This window comes from Chinchilla lanigera, unplaced genomic scaffold, assembly GCF_000276665.1.
Source record: "Chinchilla lanigera isolate Chin_1 unplaced genomic scaffold, ChiLan1.0 scaffold00028, whole genome shotgun sequence".
NCBI lineage: Eukaryota > Metazoa > Chordata > Mammalia > Rodentia > Chinchillidae > Chinchilla > Chinchilla lanigera.
Genome location: NW_004955429.1, coordinates 11,237,198 through 11,254,272, shown reverse-complemented (window position 1 = coordinate 11,254,272; position 17,075 = coordinate 11,237,198).

Sequence of the window (17,075 nt, the reverse complement as noted above, 5' to 3'; positions counted from 1 at the left end):
GGGAAGTGTGTTCACTCTCTTGAATGTAGGGATGGTTTCACAGGTGTGTATAAATGTACAATACCTCACTGTATACTTCAAGTATGTGCACTTCATTGTGTACCAATGTAGCTCAGTAAAGATGTTATAAAATGGAAATAATCGATTATGATTGTGTTTTTATTAACTTTAGGGGGATTTTCTAAGGAGCAATATTACTTGTAATGAAGAAACAACTGAAATTTAGTTCTTTCACTTTTCATCCTTTCCCTATATAAACTCAGATAAATGTAAAACATTTCAATGCTATGCATAATATAAACCAAATTTAGTAGTTTTTTGAGAATTGATCCTATTTACCATTCATATCATTCAGAAATTACACATGTAAAAATATATACACATAAGCTTTCTATATTTGCATGTGCATTGGACTTGTATATATAAATGTGTGTAACATATATACATATATTTATATGTATCATACACATAAGTACATGTATCTATGCAAATGTTTATATATTTGTGTGAATATATTTTATAATATACATTTTAAATATATAGTTTATATGAGTGTATATATAAGTAAGATTTGAAATAATGTTAAAAGTGAGTGATAGTTATTACACAGTAATGGGTTAAATTTTTTGTTTTGTAGTGAACTATGTAGTTCAAGCTGGCCTTGCACTCACTACTGAGCCCAGGCTGGCCTCAAAATTGCGTGGTTCTCTTTCCTCAGCCTTTTAAGTGTTGGGATTACAGGCACATGATACCATGTTGGGTAGGTTAATTGTTTTTAAACTGTATTTTGAACTCTGTTGCTTACATTTTTGTTGGGAAGATGTGCATACTTTTTGGTATAAAGAACATGGTTCTTATGTTATTTTGAAGAAGGAGGGGATGGGTGAGGGAGGGGCCAGCGGAGAGGAAGATGGTAATGTCCGGCAGTGGAGGGCTCATGGGAGTGGCCTGAAGTAGGAGAAGCTTGGTGTGGAAAGGAGCACAAACCCAGAAGTCAACAGAGTACATGATAGAGAAATCACACAGAGCGCTCCTAGTTATACAGGATCTTGCAGGGTGCCGTGAGGAACAGGACTTTAAATCTGAAGCAAAGAAATGTGACTTGTAAAATTAAAAGATCGCCATTTGGTGGTTGCTGTTTTACAGTGGCTTAGTACTAGAAAATTAATCATTTCTGGGAAACTTCATTTAAAAGTAAAAATCCAGAACATATTAAGCATTTCCCCGCCATGAGCTGGCTATTTTCAATCCTCTGGTCACAGCTACGCAGTCCACAGTTCTGCCCTTGCCAGCATCTGCACTGAAGTGGGTTCTAACCTTAGCTTTAGTTCCACCACCGTCAGGAGATTATAGAGATCTGTGCAAATGTACATTTTTTGTGCACAACATGAAAACCAAGCTTTGATTAGTTATAAAAGAAGAGTTTTTCATTGAAGATTGGAGTATTGAGGAAAAGGGGACAAAAAGAAGTAAAAAATTGCAAAACTAAGCATAGCTGAATTAAGTTCATAAGGGAACTGAGACAGATGAAAGAGAAAGAAAGAAAGAAAGAAAGAAAGAAAGAAAGAAAGAAAGAAAGAAAGAAAGAAGGAAAAAGAAAGAGAGAAAGAGAAGGGAAAGAAGGAAGAAGAAAGGAAGAAAATGAAAGAAGGAAAGAAAGAAAGAAAGAAAGAAAGAAAGAAAGAAAGAAAGAAAGAAAGAAAGAAAGAAAGAAAGAAAGGGAATGAGGATGAGGGAACTAAAAAAGAAAGAAAATGAGCATCAGCAGGTGCCAAGCTGGGGTGACCCCCTCAGGCTCCATCTTGCTGTAATTATTTAGCTCAATGGGTTTGGACACCAGGCATGGACCCCAGAGGGCTTGGATGAGGCGATCACTGTGACCAATTAGTTTCCCTGCATCCCTGCTCTGCCTCACAGTTTGCATCACCACAGGTCACCAACTGCAGCGTTTTGCACCTCGGATTGTTTTCCTATAAAATGGGAGTAGAAATAGTTTTTCTACATCGGGATTCTGTTTTTAAAAATTTGCATAATTTACTTGCAGGAAGCCAGAATGTCATATTTAAAGTAGAATTCTCAGCTCAGACCTAATGTTTTCTGCCTTTCCCAGTTGTCAATAAACGAACATTTGCTAAGGGTTTACTTTGGTGTTCAAAAGCTCTGTTCAAAGTTCAGAGCAGTGGGGGAGACAACAAAGTAGGTATTTAAAAGTTCCCTTTCATCAAAATTCATTACTGGCCTTCAAATGACAATACTAAAAAAAAAGTAAGGTACAGACTGAAGAAAATATTTGCAATACACGTATCTGACAAAGGACTATACCCAGAAAATATAAAGAACTTCAGAAACTCAACATAAGCAATGCAATTTCTAAAAACGAGGTAAAGATATGAGCAGATGCTTTACAAGAGAAGGTATATGCATGATCAGTCAGCACATGAAAAGATGTTCAGCATTGTTAGTTATTATCCATAATTAGATACTACTACAAAACCATTAGAAGCCTGGTGTGGTGGCACACGCCGGTAATTCCAGCCCTCAGGAGGCTGAGGCAGCAGGATTGTTGCAAGTTCGAGACCAGCCTGGTCGACAAAGTGAGCTCAAGACCAGCCTGAACTGCATAGTCAGACCCTGTCTCAAAAAGAACAAAAAGCATGTGCAAACACCACATCGTCTCACTAGTGTAAAACCTGAAAGAGTTAATACAAACTTGGGGGTATGATAGGCATTGTGAAATGATAGGAAAACACTCAAGGGTAAAGGGCAACTGAGATGTGGGAAAAGAGAAGGGAAAGAAGGAGAACTTGTGTATGTATGTATATACAGGATAGTTAACATAGTTGATCTACTGTCTTCTATTTCTTTGCTGAAAGAAACTGTCAATGAGTCCTTGGTTGATCAGTATTGCATGTCTCTGTTTTCATGGGAAACTACTTTGAAGATATCAATATGAAATACAACAAGCATTGTTAATTTCCTACCACTTTGTTTGTAACTCTGTATTGTCTGTACTGTTCCTTTGCTATTTTGTAAAAGGTTGTCTGTCTGTTAATGTTTTCCTCCTTTTATTTTTAAAATAAAAAGAATAACATACTAAGGAAAGTAACATTGTAATTTTTAATATGTAAAGGAAAAACACATTGTAAAAATTACATAAAATGGTTCTTCTGGAAAAAAAAGACCAGAAAAAATTAAAATGACAAAAAGTTAAAAGCTTGCCAAACTCGTGTTGAAACTCTCATTCATTGATGGTGTGATATAAAATGATTGAATCTCTTTTGAAAATAATTTGCTAGTTTCTGATAAAATCAAATATATGGGCCAGGCATAGTGGCTCATACCTATAATCCCAGCTATTCAGGAAGCTGAGGCAGTAAAATAGCAAGCTCAGAGCCAGTGAGGAAACCTAGAGAGAACCAGCCTCATAATTCAGGAGAAGAAATGTTAAGGGCTGGGGATGTAGCTCAGCATTCCCTACAAAATTAAATATATGGTTACCATGTCCTGTGCCACACTTTCCTAAGTATATAACCGAGAGAAAAAAAAAAACATATGTATACACAAAGACTTATTCAGAAATGTATAGAGCAAGTTCGTTTATAATAGCCAAATTTATAAACCAGATGGGCACTATGCTAGATTCATATTATAAAATACTAATAAACCAAAAAGAAACAAAAAGTGTGACCTTTTTCAGCCATGTGATATTTTCAGCCATGTGAGTGAATCTCAAAACCACTATGCTGAGTGAATGCATCTTTCCTCTTGCTGTACACACTACCCAACACAGTAGGAAAACAAGGAAAGGTTTAATTTAGTTCACATTTAAGGGGGATTCAATCCATGGTCAGCTGGCTCCAGGGCAGAAACATCATGGCGGGAGGGCATAGTGCAACAAAGCTGCTTAACTCATGGCAGCTGGAGGGTAGAGCAGGGGAACAGTGCCAGAGAGGAAGGGAAGAGGGATCAGGTACAGTAGCCAAGGTCATACCTTCAAGGTCACACCTCCATGACCCACCAAGAAGTATACTTTACTAACCCCCAGTGGCTCCTAAACAATCAAGTTGACATAATCCAGCTTAAGCATCATACCAGGTGAAAGAAGCCAAGCACAAAATACTAAGATTAAATGTAGCCAAAACTCTAGAGAAGACACATAGAATTTACAGTGACAGAAAATATTTAGGAGTTGGCTAGGGCTAAGGGAGAGGAGAAGCTGACTGAGAAAGAACCAAAGAGAACTTTTGGGGTGATGAAATGTTCTATACTTTGATTGTGATGGTGGTTACACGAGTATATAACTTTGTCAAAATTACTGAAATGTATACTCACAATGAGTGCATTTTATTATATGTGAAGAATATCTTAATAAAATTGATTTAACTTTCTAAAAAATAAAAAGGAATCCTTACACCACCGGGTTAGTGAGCCTAAAAAGCATTGTATCCTTCGGCATTTTATTCCAAATTATAGCAATTTGAGGAGGGGGAGAATTTTCTACTAGAGAATCTCAAAGCCTGTTCTAATATTAACATACTTTCTATATTAATGTTACCATCAATCAAATCTCAATCTGTAAAGTGACAAAGATGCTAAGTAAATCAAGTTGCACACCAAGTCCCACTACTGACATCTTGACTATTCTTTATAATGTCATCTGCCTTCAAACAAATCAAATTTTGTCCTAAGAGGTACTATTCATAATATTTGTGCCATCAGTTTTACATTTAGCATGCATATTGGCTGATGGCAAGCTTTTTTAAGCTTAAGAGTCCTAAGTGACATTTGAAAAATATCTGAGGTGAAAAGTATTATAGATGAATAATTTCCTTAATCAGTATAATCACCAAGAAATTGATTATCACAGTTTACAGCTGGTTCATGGGAATATTTTTAAAGTCTTGGCCTCCTGTTAAAATATACCTATGTTACAAATGATCATTTATATTATAAAAAGAAGAGAATTAATAATAAAAAACTACTTTTTCATATCCCTTCTCCTCAAATTACTTCCAATTACTGTCACTCATTCTATTGTTGACTTTCTTGCCATTACATTTTTATGACACATTTGAGCTCTGGTGGACCCACAAGAGCAAGAATACTTGTATTACTGCAAAGAGCATGGGATAGAGCGACATTTTATAGACCTCCTCATCCAAGAATGACAGAATTTCTTTGTTACCTTAATCCTTGCAGAATGTTGCTTGGCTGTTTATCCTCCAGGTGCGGATTTTAACCTTGTCACCTAATACTTGGTGGAAGGGTCCCCAAATCTCTTTTGGTCTCAGGATACACCGAGTCATAGTACAAGAGAATCCAGAAATCTCAGTTTCTTTCTCTCTCTCTCTCTCTCTCTCTCTCTCTCTCTCTCTCTCTCTCTCTCTCTCTGTGTGTGTGTGTGTGTGTGTGTGTGTGTGTTTCCATGCATAGCAATTATGGAAACAGTGATATGGATCAATTGAAAGCCTTTAGAGTTGACAAATCCCAAGTTCTTCCCTAATGTGGAAGGTAGGGTTTGCAGTCTGCCTTGTACCTGCTGGTATCCTTTCACTAACAGACTTCATTGTTGCTAGAGCTATACTCATCACACTCTTAAAGGAAACACAACCAGCAAGTGTCAGTGGTATGCGAGGTATTGTTAAAAAAGTTTTAGTTTAATCCTTCACATGTCTCTACAAAGTAGTATTTGTTATCTCCATGCAGAAAATAGAGATTCAGAACAGTTATGCAATTTTCCCAAGGATACACAGCTAATAGTTAAAAGAGGTAGGAGTCAAATATAAACTGCCTGCCTCTAAAGTCACCAAGGAGTGGTGCTTTTCTTACTGGGGATATTGATGCCTATTTAATCAGACATAGAGGACCCTCCACCACATTCAGTGGGAGAGAGATTTTTCAGAGATGTGACTAGACTCAATCTAAATCTTAAAGTCAACGGATCTAATTTTGACCTAACTACAAAGATACTAAAATAAAAACCATAGTTACATATCTTAATCCTCTACTAAAACATGATTTCAGCAAAGTGGGATAATTAGAATATATTTTGAAGGGCAGACGGGCAGCATCTAATGTTTGTATTACACTTTTTTTTGATGTAGCAGTCCCACTTTCTAAGATATGTCTTAGGGTGAAACTTGCAAAAGTATTAAAATACATATGTACAAACACATTATTTGCAAAAAGTCTTATGGGGGGAAATGAAAACAAGAGGTCATAACTGGGGACTCTTTGGAAATATTTTACTATGTTTATTCAATGGCATTACAATATAGGCTTTAAAAAACTGTGACTCATTCTAATGTTGAATTTCTTGTAAAGATAGTCTTACATGATGTAGAAAATTACCCATAATATATTATGTGGAAATGCATACATAACAATGCACATAATATTTTTGCAAAAAAGAGATATACATATATATTCATACATGGGTAGAAAAAGACTAAAAAGTACATACTAATGGTTAACAGGTATTATCTTTGCAGGAAAATGTTGAGATGAATATAAGGAGAGAGAGTAATCTTTCCTTCATCATTTTATGTAGTCTTAGGTGTTTGCAAGGAGAATGTGTTTGTGTTTTAAATAAAATCACAGTATTTTAATTTGTAGTGTTCTTTACTTTTTATAATAATTTATAATATTAATATATGTATATCCTTTTTAAAGAGCTAAGTAGTTCAAAATCTTGACAGGGGTGATCTCTGGTTGGTGGGACTAAGATTCATTGTAAATTTTGTGCTGTGCATATTTTTATATTTAAATTTTAAGATAATCATTCCTTAATGCCATATGTTTATTTTATGGTATTAAACATATTCTATATTTTCAAATTTTTATATTATTAAATCAAAATAAAACTCTGGGGGGAACCCTCTTTCTCTCTGCCATTTGGCTCCATAAGTATCCCAAATGGATCATAATGAACAAGCAAGATTATTTTTTTTTTACCCTCATTAGGCAAAACAACACATTCACAACCTAAAATATTTGGTTTGACCAAACAAAATGTAGCCTTTGACTTTCTGAATAGGCATATAGGCATATTCTGTGTCGAATAGTTTGGAAATACTTGTTGGGGAAGATGCACAATTAATCAGTCTACAGGACTACTTAGATATTTCCTTGCTTAGCAGGCAAGGTGTTGTGGGGATACTAGCATGAGACATGCACTCACCTTCAAGGTGAAGGTCAAGTCTGAGCAGAGAAAAACAGACAACAGGCATCAGACTGTCCACGGCATAGAATCTGAAAGTTTAAGGTGTGTACTACAGATTAAAATGTGTTACAGAGTAAGGAAAAGGAGTCAGAAGAAGCTGGGTATGGTGGCGAATGCCTGTAATCCCAGCAGGCAGGAGGCTGAGGCAGGAGGATTGTGAGCTTGAGGCCAGTCTGGGCTACAAAGTGAGTTCAATGCCAGCTCTCATTGTGGCCCATTTACCTTACATGACACATGAAGACGCATCCATCTTAGCGATCTGGATAGGAGTGACACACTGGAACTTGGAGTGGCTCAGAGGTCTCTCAATTCCTGTCTCCTGTACTAGTTTTGTCAGGCTAGATTTTCTTAATCTCTGCATGTCGGCATTTGGGACTGAGTAAATTTTGTTGCCAGAGCTGTCCTACACATTACAGAATGCTTAGCCAAGTAAAAAAATATCATTTCTAGGTATTTCCTGGGGGACAAAATCACTTGGTTGAGGACACTGTACAGCCAGCTGCTTTTCACTAAGTCAGTGAGAAAGAGAAAGCATTTAATGCAAGGGATGAGAAGGTAAAATAAGCTATCCGTTTGTGGGGATGGGTAGGGAATCAGCCAGTCTGAGGGATCTAATGCACATTGGTGAATAGAAGAGACTATGATTATGTAGGCAAACCAGGCTAAGACTTGAGAAGTACACAGGCACTTACACGTAAAAGGAAGTAGGAGGCCACTCTGAAGTTTGAATTGGGAAAAGGCATTGCTGTAGCCTGAATGTCTGGGTTCCCCAAATTCATATGTTGAAGTTCTAACCTGTAATGCGCTGACTTTTGGAGGTGTCGGGTCTTCGGGATGTGGTTAGGTGAATGGGATTAGAATCTCATGAATGGTCTCTTACAAAAGACCCTCACCCTTTCCACCGGGTAAGCTGACAGTAAAAGACGCCGTCTATGAGCCAGAGAGCAGGTCTTCTCCAGGCACTGAATCAGTCAGCACCTTGATCTTGGACTCCCCAGTCTCCAGAACCGTGAGATATACATTTCTGCTCCTTATAAGCTACTCAGGGGTATGTCGCTAAAGCTGCCAAACAGACCAAGCCCTCCATGATGAATAACGTTGAGCGGAGAATGGCAGGCAGTGTACAGAGGGATTGCCTGGGGACAGATTAGATTCAGGGGAACAAGGTGGGTGGCGATAGTGCGGACTGAAACAAGTGGCAATAGAATGTGTATATTTTACAGGGAAAAGGACAGGACTTAGCTTGATGTGAAAGGGTGAATAAATCAAAGGTAACTTAAAAAAAAATAACGGTGACAAGACTTGGAAAAACAAGAAAGGAAGCCAACTTTTTGTTTAAGGATGATCATGCATTTCTTCATCGCTATGTTGAACTTGTTGTCATAACGAGACAGCCAAAAAAGAAAAAAGCATTAGGCAACTGGAGATAAAGACCAGAATTTTAAGACACTCAATCTGCATTGACCCAATTGTGTAGATATGACCTTGAAACAGTTTTTGTGGAAGTTGGTGAATCTCTTCTCTTCAACTACACTTGTACAATGTATAAAGAACTTGAATTCACAAATGTAAAAAAAGAAAAGTATATGTGGTTCAGCCTACAGGTCTGAAATGTCTCCAATCTTGTTAATTTCCCATTTATCCTGAAGAGGATATAGGACACGGGCTGAGAAGAGATTATTTCTCCGTGGAGTTCATTTTATGCTTTCAGATATCATCATCATCCAGAGGGATTTATTTATTGCCAAATTAAACTGGAGCTGTATCAGGTACTGCACAGAGATAACAGCACAGATGTGGTCCCTGGTTTCTAAACTCGCTCTCACTCTATAGGTAAAGTATTTACACATAGAATAAAAATTTTGAAACAATGCAAAAATAGTAGGTGCACATGTCACTTATAGGTTACAAGTATTGGGAGGAAAATGAGAAGACAAGATCAGCATAGAATTGTTGAGAGCACGCCATAATAATACAAAATAGTACAGAAGGCAGCACGGTGTGCAAATGATGTGGTGAGGGTCCCCTTCGCACCAGGGTCTTAACAAATCAGTCCAGTTCATACTGTTCATCTCTGTCTGCTACCTGCCACTGGTATCTATTAAAGGAAAACATAGCCATAGGCCGTTTCCTGTGTTGGATCTACAAATGCAAAAATGAAAGGAACATAATTCTTACCTTCAGAGAAGTTGGTAAAAAAAAATCTAATAGGAAGGAAGTATACCAGTTAATATGTTATTGATTGTATGTAATAAAAATTCTAATAAAATGTGTCTTAAATGATAGGTATTATGTCACTTTTTCTGAAAAAGCTCCTAAGATAGAAGGTTTTAGGGTTGGTTAATTCAGTGGCCCAATGTCATCATAAAAGACCCAGACTTTTTACTGTCTTGAAACCCAGATATGCTCAGTATGGTGCTGCAGTCTTCAGATCTGTCTCTCCTCATGGGTAAAAATAGTTGCTACAGCTCCAGCCATCACATCTTGATGCAACTAAAGATTGAAACTGGGAGGAAAAATAAGTTATAAGCAACAGGAATAGCTCACACATAGGAATAGGTCAGTGGATGTTAGCTTTAATTTTTTTGGTTACTTTATGTAATAATATCTTGCTGGATGTGGAGGGCCTACCTGAGGATTGTTGCCATCAAAATAAAAAGGAGAACTACAGGAGAAGAGATGCTGCTAGGGAGCTGTTGGTTCTCCTGGGGCTGTTGGTTCTCCTGAAGGAGCTCGTCATGCTGGCTTTCCTGATATGAACTCAGCTATTCTCATTGTCGAAGGAGCTTGGGACCCTGTTATTGCTGAGAATGGCTATGGTTCACTTTGATCCTTACTTTGAGCATTGCTTCCCGGCCTGGAGGTGAAGATGGTACACCATTCAGACTCTCAGAGAAGCTTGTCGTGTTGGCTTTACTGATACGAACTCTGCTGTTCTCATCATTACAGGGTCTCGGGACGCCGCTGTTGCTGAGGATGGCTGTGGTACTTTTTGTGGGAATTTTGGTTCTTACTTTGAGCATCTCTTCCAGGCTCCAGTGCAGATCCCTCAGCCTGCTAGTACAGATCCTTCATCCCGCTGGCACAGACTTTCTAGCTTCCACCACTGACCTTTGGGCCTTCCCCATGCAAATCTGTGAAATAGGCCTGCATGAGACATTGTCATGGGCTCTTGGCCTCCAGCTGGACTTGTTGAGGGCATTGTTATGGGCTCTAGGTCTTCACTGGACTCATGCAGGACATTATTGTGGGATCCAGGCCTGCAGCTGGATTCTTTGGGTCTTTAGTGTATGGACAGACTCCCTGCACTCCTTTGTCATTGACTCTTTGGGTGACTACTATAAAACAATCCCAACAATGTGTCCTATATTAAACTGTCCCCCTTGCAAACCCTGACTACAACAGCAGACTTCTCTCCCTTGTGCCAGAGAAGTTCTGTGATCTCAGCTTCTCATTTATCCTTGTCTATGTCTCTCTTTTTCTGTCTTCTTCACCCACCAGACCTTTTTCTGTTTGAGAGACAGAGATTTTTAATTTTGTCTCTTTGAGCCACTCAGACTAGAGCCTTCTGCACTGGTGCACAACGGCATATTCTCTGCACCCCCTCAGGGGCATGGAGACCTTGGAACCTACCCCGGCACTCCACAAACATCATCAGCCTCGTCACTGTGATCATTCACAGCTACCTGGTTTCCAGGCATAGGTGCAATCCGCAACTCCAAATGAAGCTGTCTGGCAACCAAATGAAATGCCTTTGCTTTCTTTTTAAAATGCTTACCATTAATATTTTTAAGGAGAAAAATTTTTTAAAAAAGTTTCAGCATCTCCGACAGTGTGTTCCATGAGTTTCCTGGTGGGAGGTGATAAAGGCATTTTTTTAACTGACTAAAAATGGTTAGCCACAACACCATGAAAATATCTCAGAATGTTTTAAAATGAAAAAAAAAAAAAAAACCTCTGTGACATGGAAATAGCAGCGGAGAGGGGGTCCAGGGGCTGCTGGTAGCTTTGAATGGCTGATTTTATTCTTCTCTGGACCTCCCTTGTGATTTCCCACACCAATTTTCATCAACTTCAAAAAAAATCCAGCCTCCTGAGGTTCAGAGGGGAAAAGTATGGGACCATTTGTTATCTTGGATACAGATGATTCCAGCTGAGGGAGGACATTAAAACGTTTCAAGAAACATCGCCTTTGAAATACAGCAATAGATTCTCATCTATAACAGACTCTTCCAAAATGCAAACCCCCTCCACCGGGTGCAGAACCCCTTTTGTGACTCCACAGGCTTCGCATCACACTCCCTGGGCACCTTTTTAAGTAGTAGGATTTAGCCAGAGCCTGCACTGATGTTTAACAACTACTCGTACCACACACAGATCTAAGCATAAAATTATGGCAGACAACATCATTCTAAAAACTTCTACCATTTTAAACTTTTCTGTGGAAAAGAGGGTGGAAGTCCACTGTTTTGCTGTATATTCCCAGAGAGAGGAGGCTGAACATTGGACTTGTAAAGTGCTTTGTCTCCTTGAAGGGGTGGATTTCAGTTGATAGAGCTGGAAACCAAAATGTCTCGAATCTAATTTACATGCCCAACTTGGAGTTGCGAAGGATACTGAAGTCTATTAGTTTCCATAGCGCTGAATGGAGTGTGAATCTTATTGTTCCCCTTGTTAATGAAGCAAATTATCTCTTGCATATGCAGAATCTTCAGGACAGTCTCTCTTCTTATTGCAGTAGTTCTACGCTCTCTGTGCTCATGAACAAACCTAGTCAAAATCTTTCTCTTGAACATCTTACTAGATATTTATCTATTGTGGCCAGCCCTTTTTATCTTTTATTCAACCTCCTCTTGCCCCTTACTTAGGGAGAGCTGCCTGGGGCTTGTAAGCTTCGCTTGAAGGAGCCTGGAGTGGGGGTAGGGTGGGAAGGTCTGGAAGAGCAAGAAGGAAAGAAAAAGGCATAAGATGCCTCTATGCACGCTAAACAGGTTTAATGTTCAGCCATTCTTCCTTGGGATTTTTTGAGCAAAAAAATTGCTCATCTTTGGATAAGTTTTACTCTTATTTTTTTCATAACTAATGAAGGGGATTTGGGTTTGCTTTTTTGGGTTGTATGCTCTTTTCTTCTAATAATCTCTGGGATTACCCAGGTTTATGTGGTAGCACATTCCAGATACAGGGATTCAGCCACGTAGGCTCTGTGTCAGTTGCTTTCAGGCTGGTCTTTGGCCTCCAGATCCAGCAGTGGGGCTGTTTTGCACAACGGTAAAGTAACTGTTCTACCAAGTTCTGGGGCCATTGACATTTCACTCCCCAAATACCAGATTTCCCAATTCACTTAACTCCTCATAAGAGGATGGAAGATACAGATACTATTTTCCCATTCTTTGGATGGGGAACAAGAGATGCAAAGATAGACGGTGATTTGTGAAGTTCTGAGGATGGACTGTATTAGCTCACATCTTGTTAGTTTGTTTCTAGTCTTCTCCTTTAGCATTTTATTTAAATGATCTCTGAATTATGCCCAGAGGTCCAGATTCTTGTCCTGATTTTGTCATTGATGTTCTGTGTGACTTATATTTCCGGGATCATTCTACCTCTCTGGGCTTCTATTTCCTCACCTGACACATTAAGGGGTTGGTCAAGGTAGTCTCCCCAACTCTTACCTCAGTGTAGCTTGCAAGGGTCCCCGATATCTGTCTTTCATACTATGATCTTTATTTAAGAGGATGAGGACGTGGATAAGACGATCAGAGTATTTCATTTCTCAAAGGTTTGATTCAACTAAATCAGCCGAGTAGGGAACTTGTCTCCATATATAATGGCATAAGTTGTTAACTATATGCAAGGAAGCATTTCTTGGGAAAATGTGAAAAATGTAAATGTGGTGAGAACTCTTTTTGAATGCATACATATGATCTCTATAAAGCTGGTGATCTCTGTTCTCTTACAATCAGAAATCATAAAGAAAAGAAATCGATGAGCTGCTCTGGGAGGGCGATGTCAGTGCCCTTAAAGAGTAAAATGGCAAAATAAAAATTACCTTCCAAGAGAAATGTCATTAACTAATTCAATGTGACAATTTGATTCCTACTGTCATTTAGGTGTCATTGAGTAGCCCTGCCTTTAGCCTTGCTAATGTTGGTGCAATGGTAAATTTAATTTGTGTCAAGTGATTTCATGGTGAAATGCAGCTTGTTACTTTTTTGTTTTTAAGTAAGTGGTTGTATTAGTTAGGGTTCTCTAGAGGAACAGAATTAACAAAAAGCACGTATAGTTATGTAAAAGGATTATTAGATACGCTCACATGACCTTACATGAGGTGGGAGAGTCCACAGTGACTGACTGCAGGACCAGAGGAAATAACCAAAAAAGGGTCTTCTTTACTCAGAGATGCAACTGCATTCTTAGAGTTCTCTATAACAATAAAAACTACCGGATGAAATAGGAATCATTTCACCTAAGCCAAGAACAGGGCAAAGCATTTTCCTACAGCACTGTGGTATTCAGTCCAGGCCGATGTGCTGGATCCAAGGAAGCTGGTTACACACCATCCTGGTGTGCCAGCGATGGAAAGAAAATTGTAGACCGCTCTGGTTTGCTCTGGCTTTTCCATTCTGATTATAGCAAGCATCACTGTTGGCCATGCATTATGTTATACGGTCAGCTCTGAGCCGATTCTAGGTGCTGGTATTTGTTTCCTAGGGATGCTATAACATAGTAGCATCAATGTGGGGGCCGAAGTCAGCAGAAACACTTTCTCAGTTTTGGAGATGAAAGGTCCAGTCAAAGTGTCAGTAAAAGCATGTTCCTTCACAAGGCTCTAGGGAAAGACCCTTCTTTGGCTTTTCCAGCTTCTGATGTTGCTGACAATCCTTAGTGTCCTGTGACTTGTAGCCGCATCCCTCGGATCTCTGTTTCCACTGCCCACAGCCTTTTTCTTCTCTGTGTGACCCTGTGTCATTGCACAACAGTCGCTGTACGACATATAAGGCTTACCGTAATCCAGTATGAACTCATTTTAAGGAAACTACTTTCATATGCAAATATTCATTTCCAGACTATGTTACAATCTGAGGTTCCAGGTGAACTTGAATTGGGGGCGGGGCATTGTTCAACCTAGAACCATGCCCAAGGCAAGTGACTTGTGACCAAGACAAGTCAAAGCTTCGGCCCATCTGAATATCTCCATTAACATGGTCTGCCATGTCTTCCTGGCCAGTAGACCCCAGTGTCTCCCTGTGTGTCTCTCACACAGGTGCAACTTACTGCTTTTAGTTCCAATGTCACTGTTACTCTTTTCGCCGAAATCTCTTCCGTTACCCATCCTAACCCACACCCCTAATGAAGCTCTCCCACACACTGGAGGTGCTGCACAGTCAGACAATCTTGAATTTCACACTCATTCTCCAACAGAGGCTTCCTTAACAAAAACCTTGCTCTCGCTCCTGCATTGTGCGTAATTAAAACAGTTCTTTGTTAAAATCAAAATATAGCAAGCAGCCCACACAGGCGGCAGGACTATCGCCTGGGGTGGCAGGCATATTTTGGGTGGTACTCTGGAGGAGTTATGAATGGATTGTGGTTCTTCTCCTCCTTGCAGCTGTTAGTCACCGGAGCTGTGTTCCTCCTGGGGAGAGGAGTGAACTCTTTTCGCTGACAACAGCTGTATATGCAAAGTGCCAATTTCAGAGTGTGCGGGGAAGTCCATGCATCCAGAAGAGGTCGCCTCCGGAGACACAGTGGGTCCTGTGTTTCAACACTGGGATGATTTCTGGGGTGGGTGTGGCAGGTAAGCACAGTTCTCAACCTCAGAGCAGTATATACTCTTAGCTCTGTAACCGAGGGCTTGCTCAGGCCTCATCTGAAGAGCCAACCCACCCTCTATGTCTTAGTCACTTTCTATGGCTGGAACTAAACACCTGCCACCTGCAGCTGAGGAGGAGAGGTTTATCTTGGCTCACAGTTTAGAAGTTTTGGTTCCTGTTCAGCAGGTTTAAACACAGAAACAGCAAGGTGGAAGGGCCTGGGTGGAGGGAAGCTGCTTGTGTCACTGAGACGAGGAAGCAGAGAGAAGAGCAAGGAGCTGGGAATGAAAATACAGCCTCCCGGGTCACACGCCACCTCCTCCGACCAGAACCCACCTCCCAACAGCAAGGCAACGGTGCCACTCCCAAGATCCAATAGCTCCCAAAGCCCCTCACATGAGTGTGTGAGCTCTTTGGGGACATTCTTGATCTAATACTCTAATACCCTAGGTGATGATGAGCAATTCTAATTTGAGGACTTTTCTGATAGCATTTTATTCTTATCTGACTCTTGACCCTTTAACTCATTCCCAAATCCTGGGTCTGTAAACCCAGCAGAAGGATTTCCTGGCTCTTCAGAACGCCTCTAAACATCCCATGATAAGATGGGGCCATTCCATCAACAAAGTGAGTATAAATCCCTAGAAGAAACAGTCATAGGGCACTATAAATATCTAATAGAAATAGCATTCATTCAGGTAGTAATATCTGATTGTCTAATGTGCTTTAGGGACTATAACACGATGCCAGGATGGGTAAGATGAGGCCTCTCCACGTCTGGCTGAGCCACACGAAACAGTTTTAAGTGGCCAATCATCCCAAGCCCAACTCACCGGAAATGGAATCCAAAGCCACTTCCCACCATTTTAAAAGGCACTGCTCTTTGGGTGAGCCCAGTGAGGAAATTCCTTTAGGAATAAAATATTTCCCTGATGGAAGATCCTTGGAAGAGCTATTTTTCCAGGTGACACAGGAAATGAGCAAAGTTATTCTCAGGAGCGAAACCCATTCCTCTGCTTTGGTCAGCATACCACTTGGCCAATAGAGAGCTCGTGTCACCTGACCAAGAATGGGGAACAGAAGCACTAGAAACCAGAGGTCCAGCATTTATGGAGAAGGGGTAATACTTCACTGAGCTGGCTATCAGGAATGCACTGACTTAAGTGTATTAATGTAACAGACACTGACAGAGCTCAAAAGCAGAAACTCCAGTGTAAGAGATGACATGAAGGGAGTGGCTATCTATTGGGTAGGCTAAGGGGGTCTTGATTGGCTGAAGGGAGGCAGTGGGCACTTGAAGAAAGGATATTTGCTTGACAGTCAAAGGAATATGTTACATCCTTGCTCTGCCACCTGTTAGCTGTGCACCCTTGGGAAAGTTCCTTTATCTCTGAGGTCAAATTTTCCACCAAATGAGGATGACCAATGTGGCCAATAACAAAGGCCAATCATCAAATTCTGTTATATATAAAATAAGCATGAAATTAAGAGGTCATATCACAGTGTATTTATATGTATATTAGTAGAAAAGTGATTTATTTCTAACAAGCATAGAGCTTCTCCAAAAACATTACTAACAGGAAGATATATATCCTATACATATATATGGTACAGGAAATATAGTTGATATAGGGTGATCTTATGATACTATACATAGAAAGACATAGATGAATGATTAATGTCTAATTTTAGGAAACAAAATGTTTTAAGGTAGCCCAGAGACTTTTTATTTTACTTGACAGACCTGCTGCCTGAAACATCACTTCCTGAGAAAGTATATTTTGGTGAAAACCCACAGGTTCATTTGAAATTGATTCATACTGACAAGGGTACTTTGGATTTTACTTCTCAACCAGAACCTTCTTCTAACTCCTAACAGATATTTGTAGGTCATATTTCTTTGGGTCCTAGCCATACAAAAGAAATTGTTGGTTGTTTGAGGAAAATTTTAAAGAACCAACTATCCAGCAACTGGGTTATTATAACAGAAACACTGGCTAAAAGTTTGTTTAAACCTTACAGGGTTAAATAAATTGCCACCT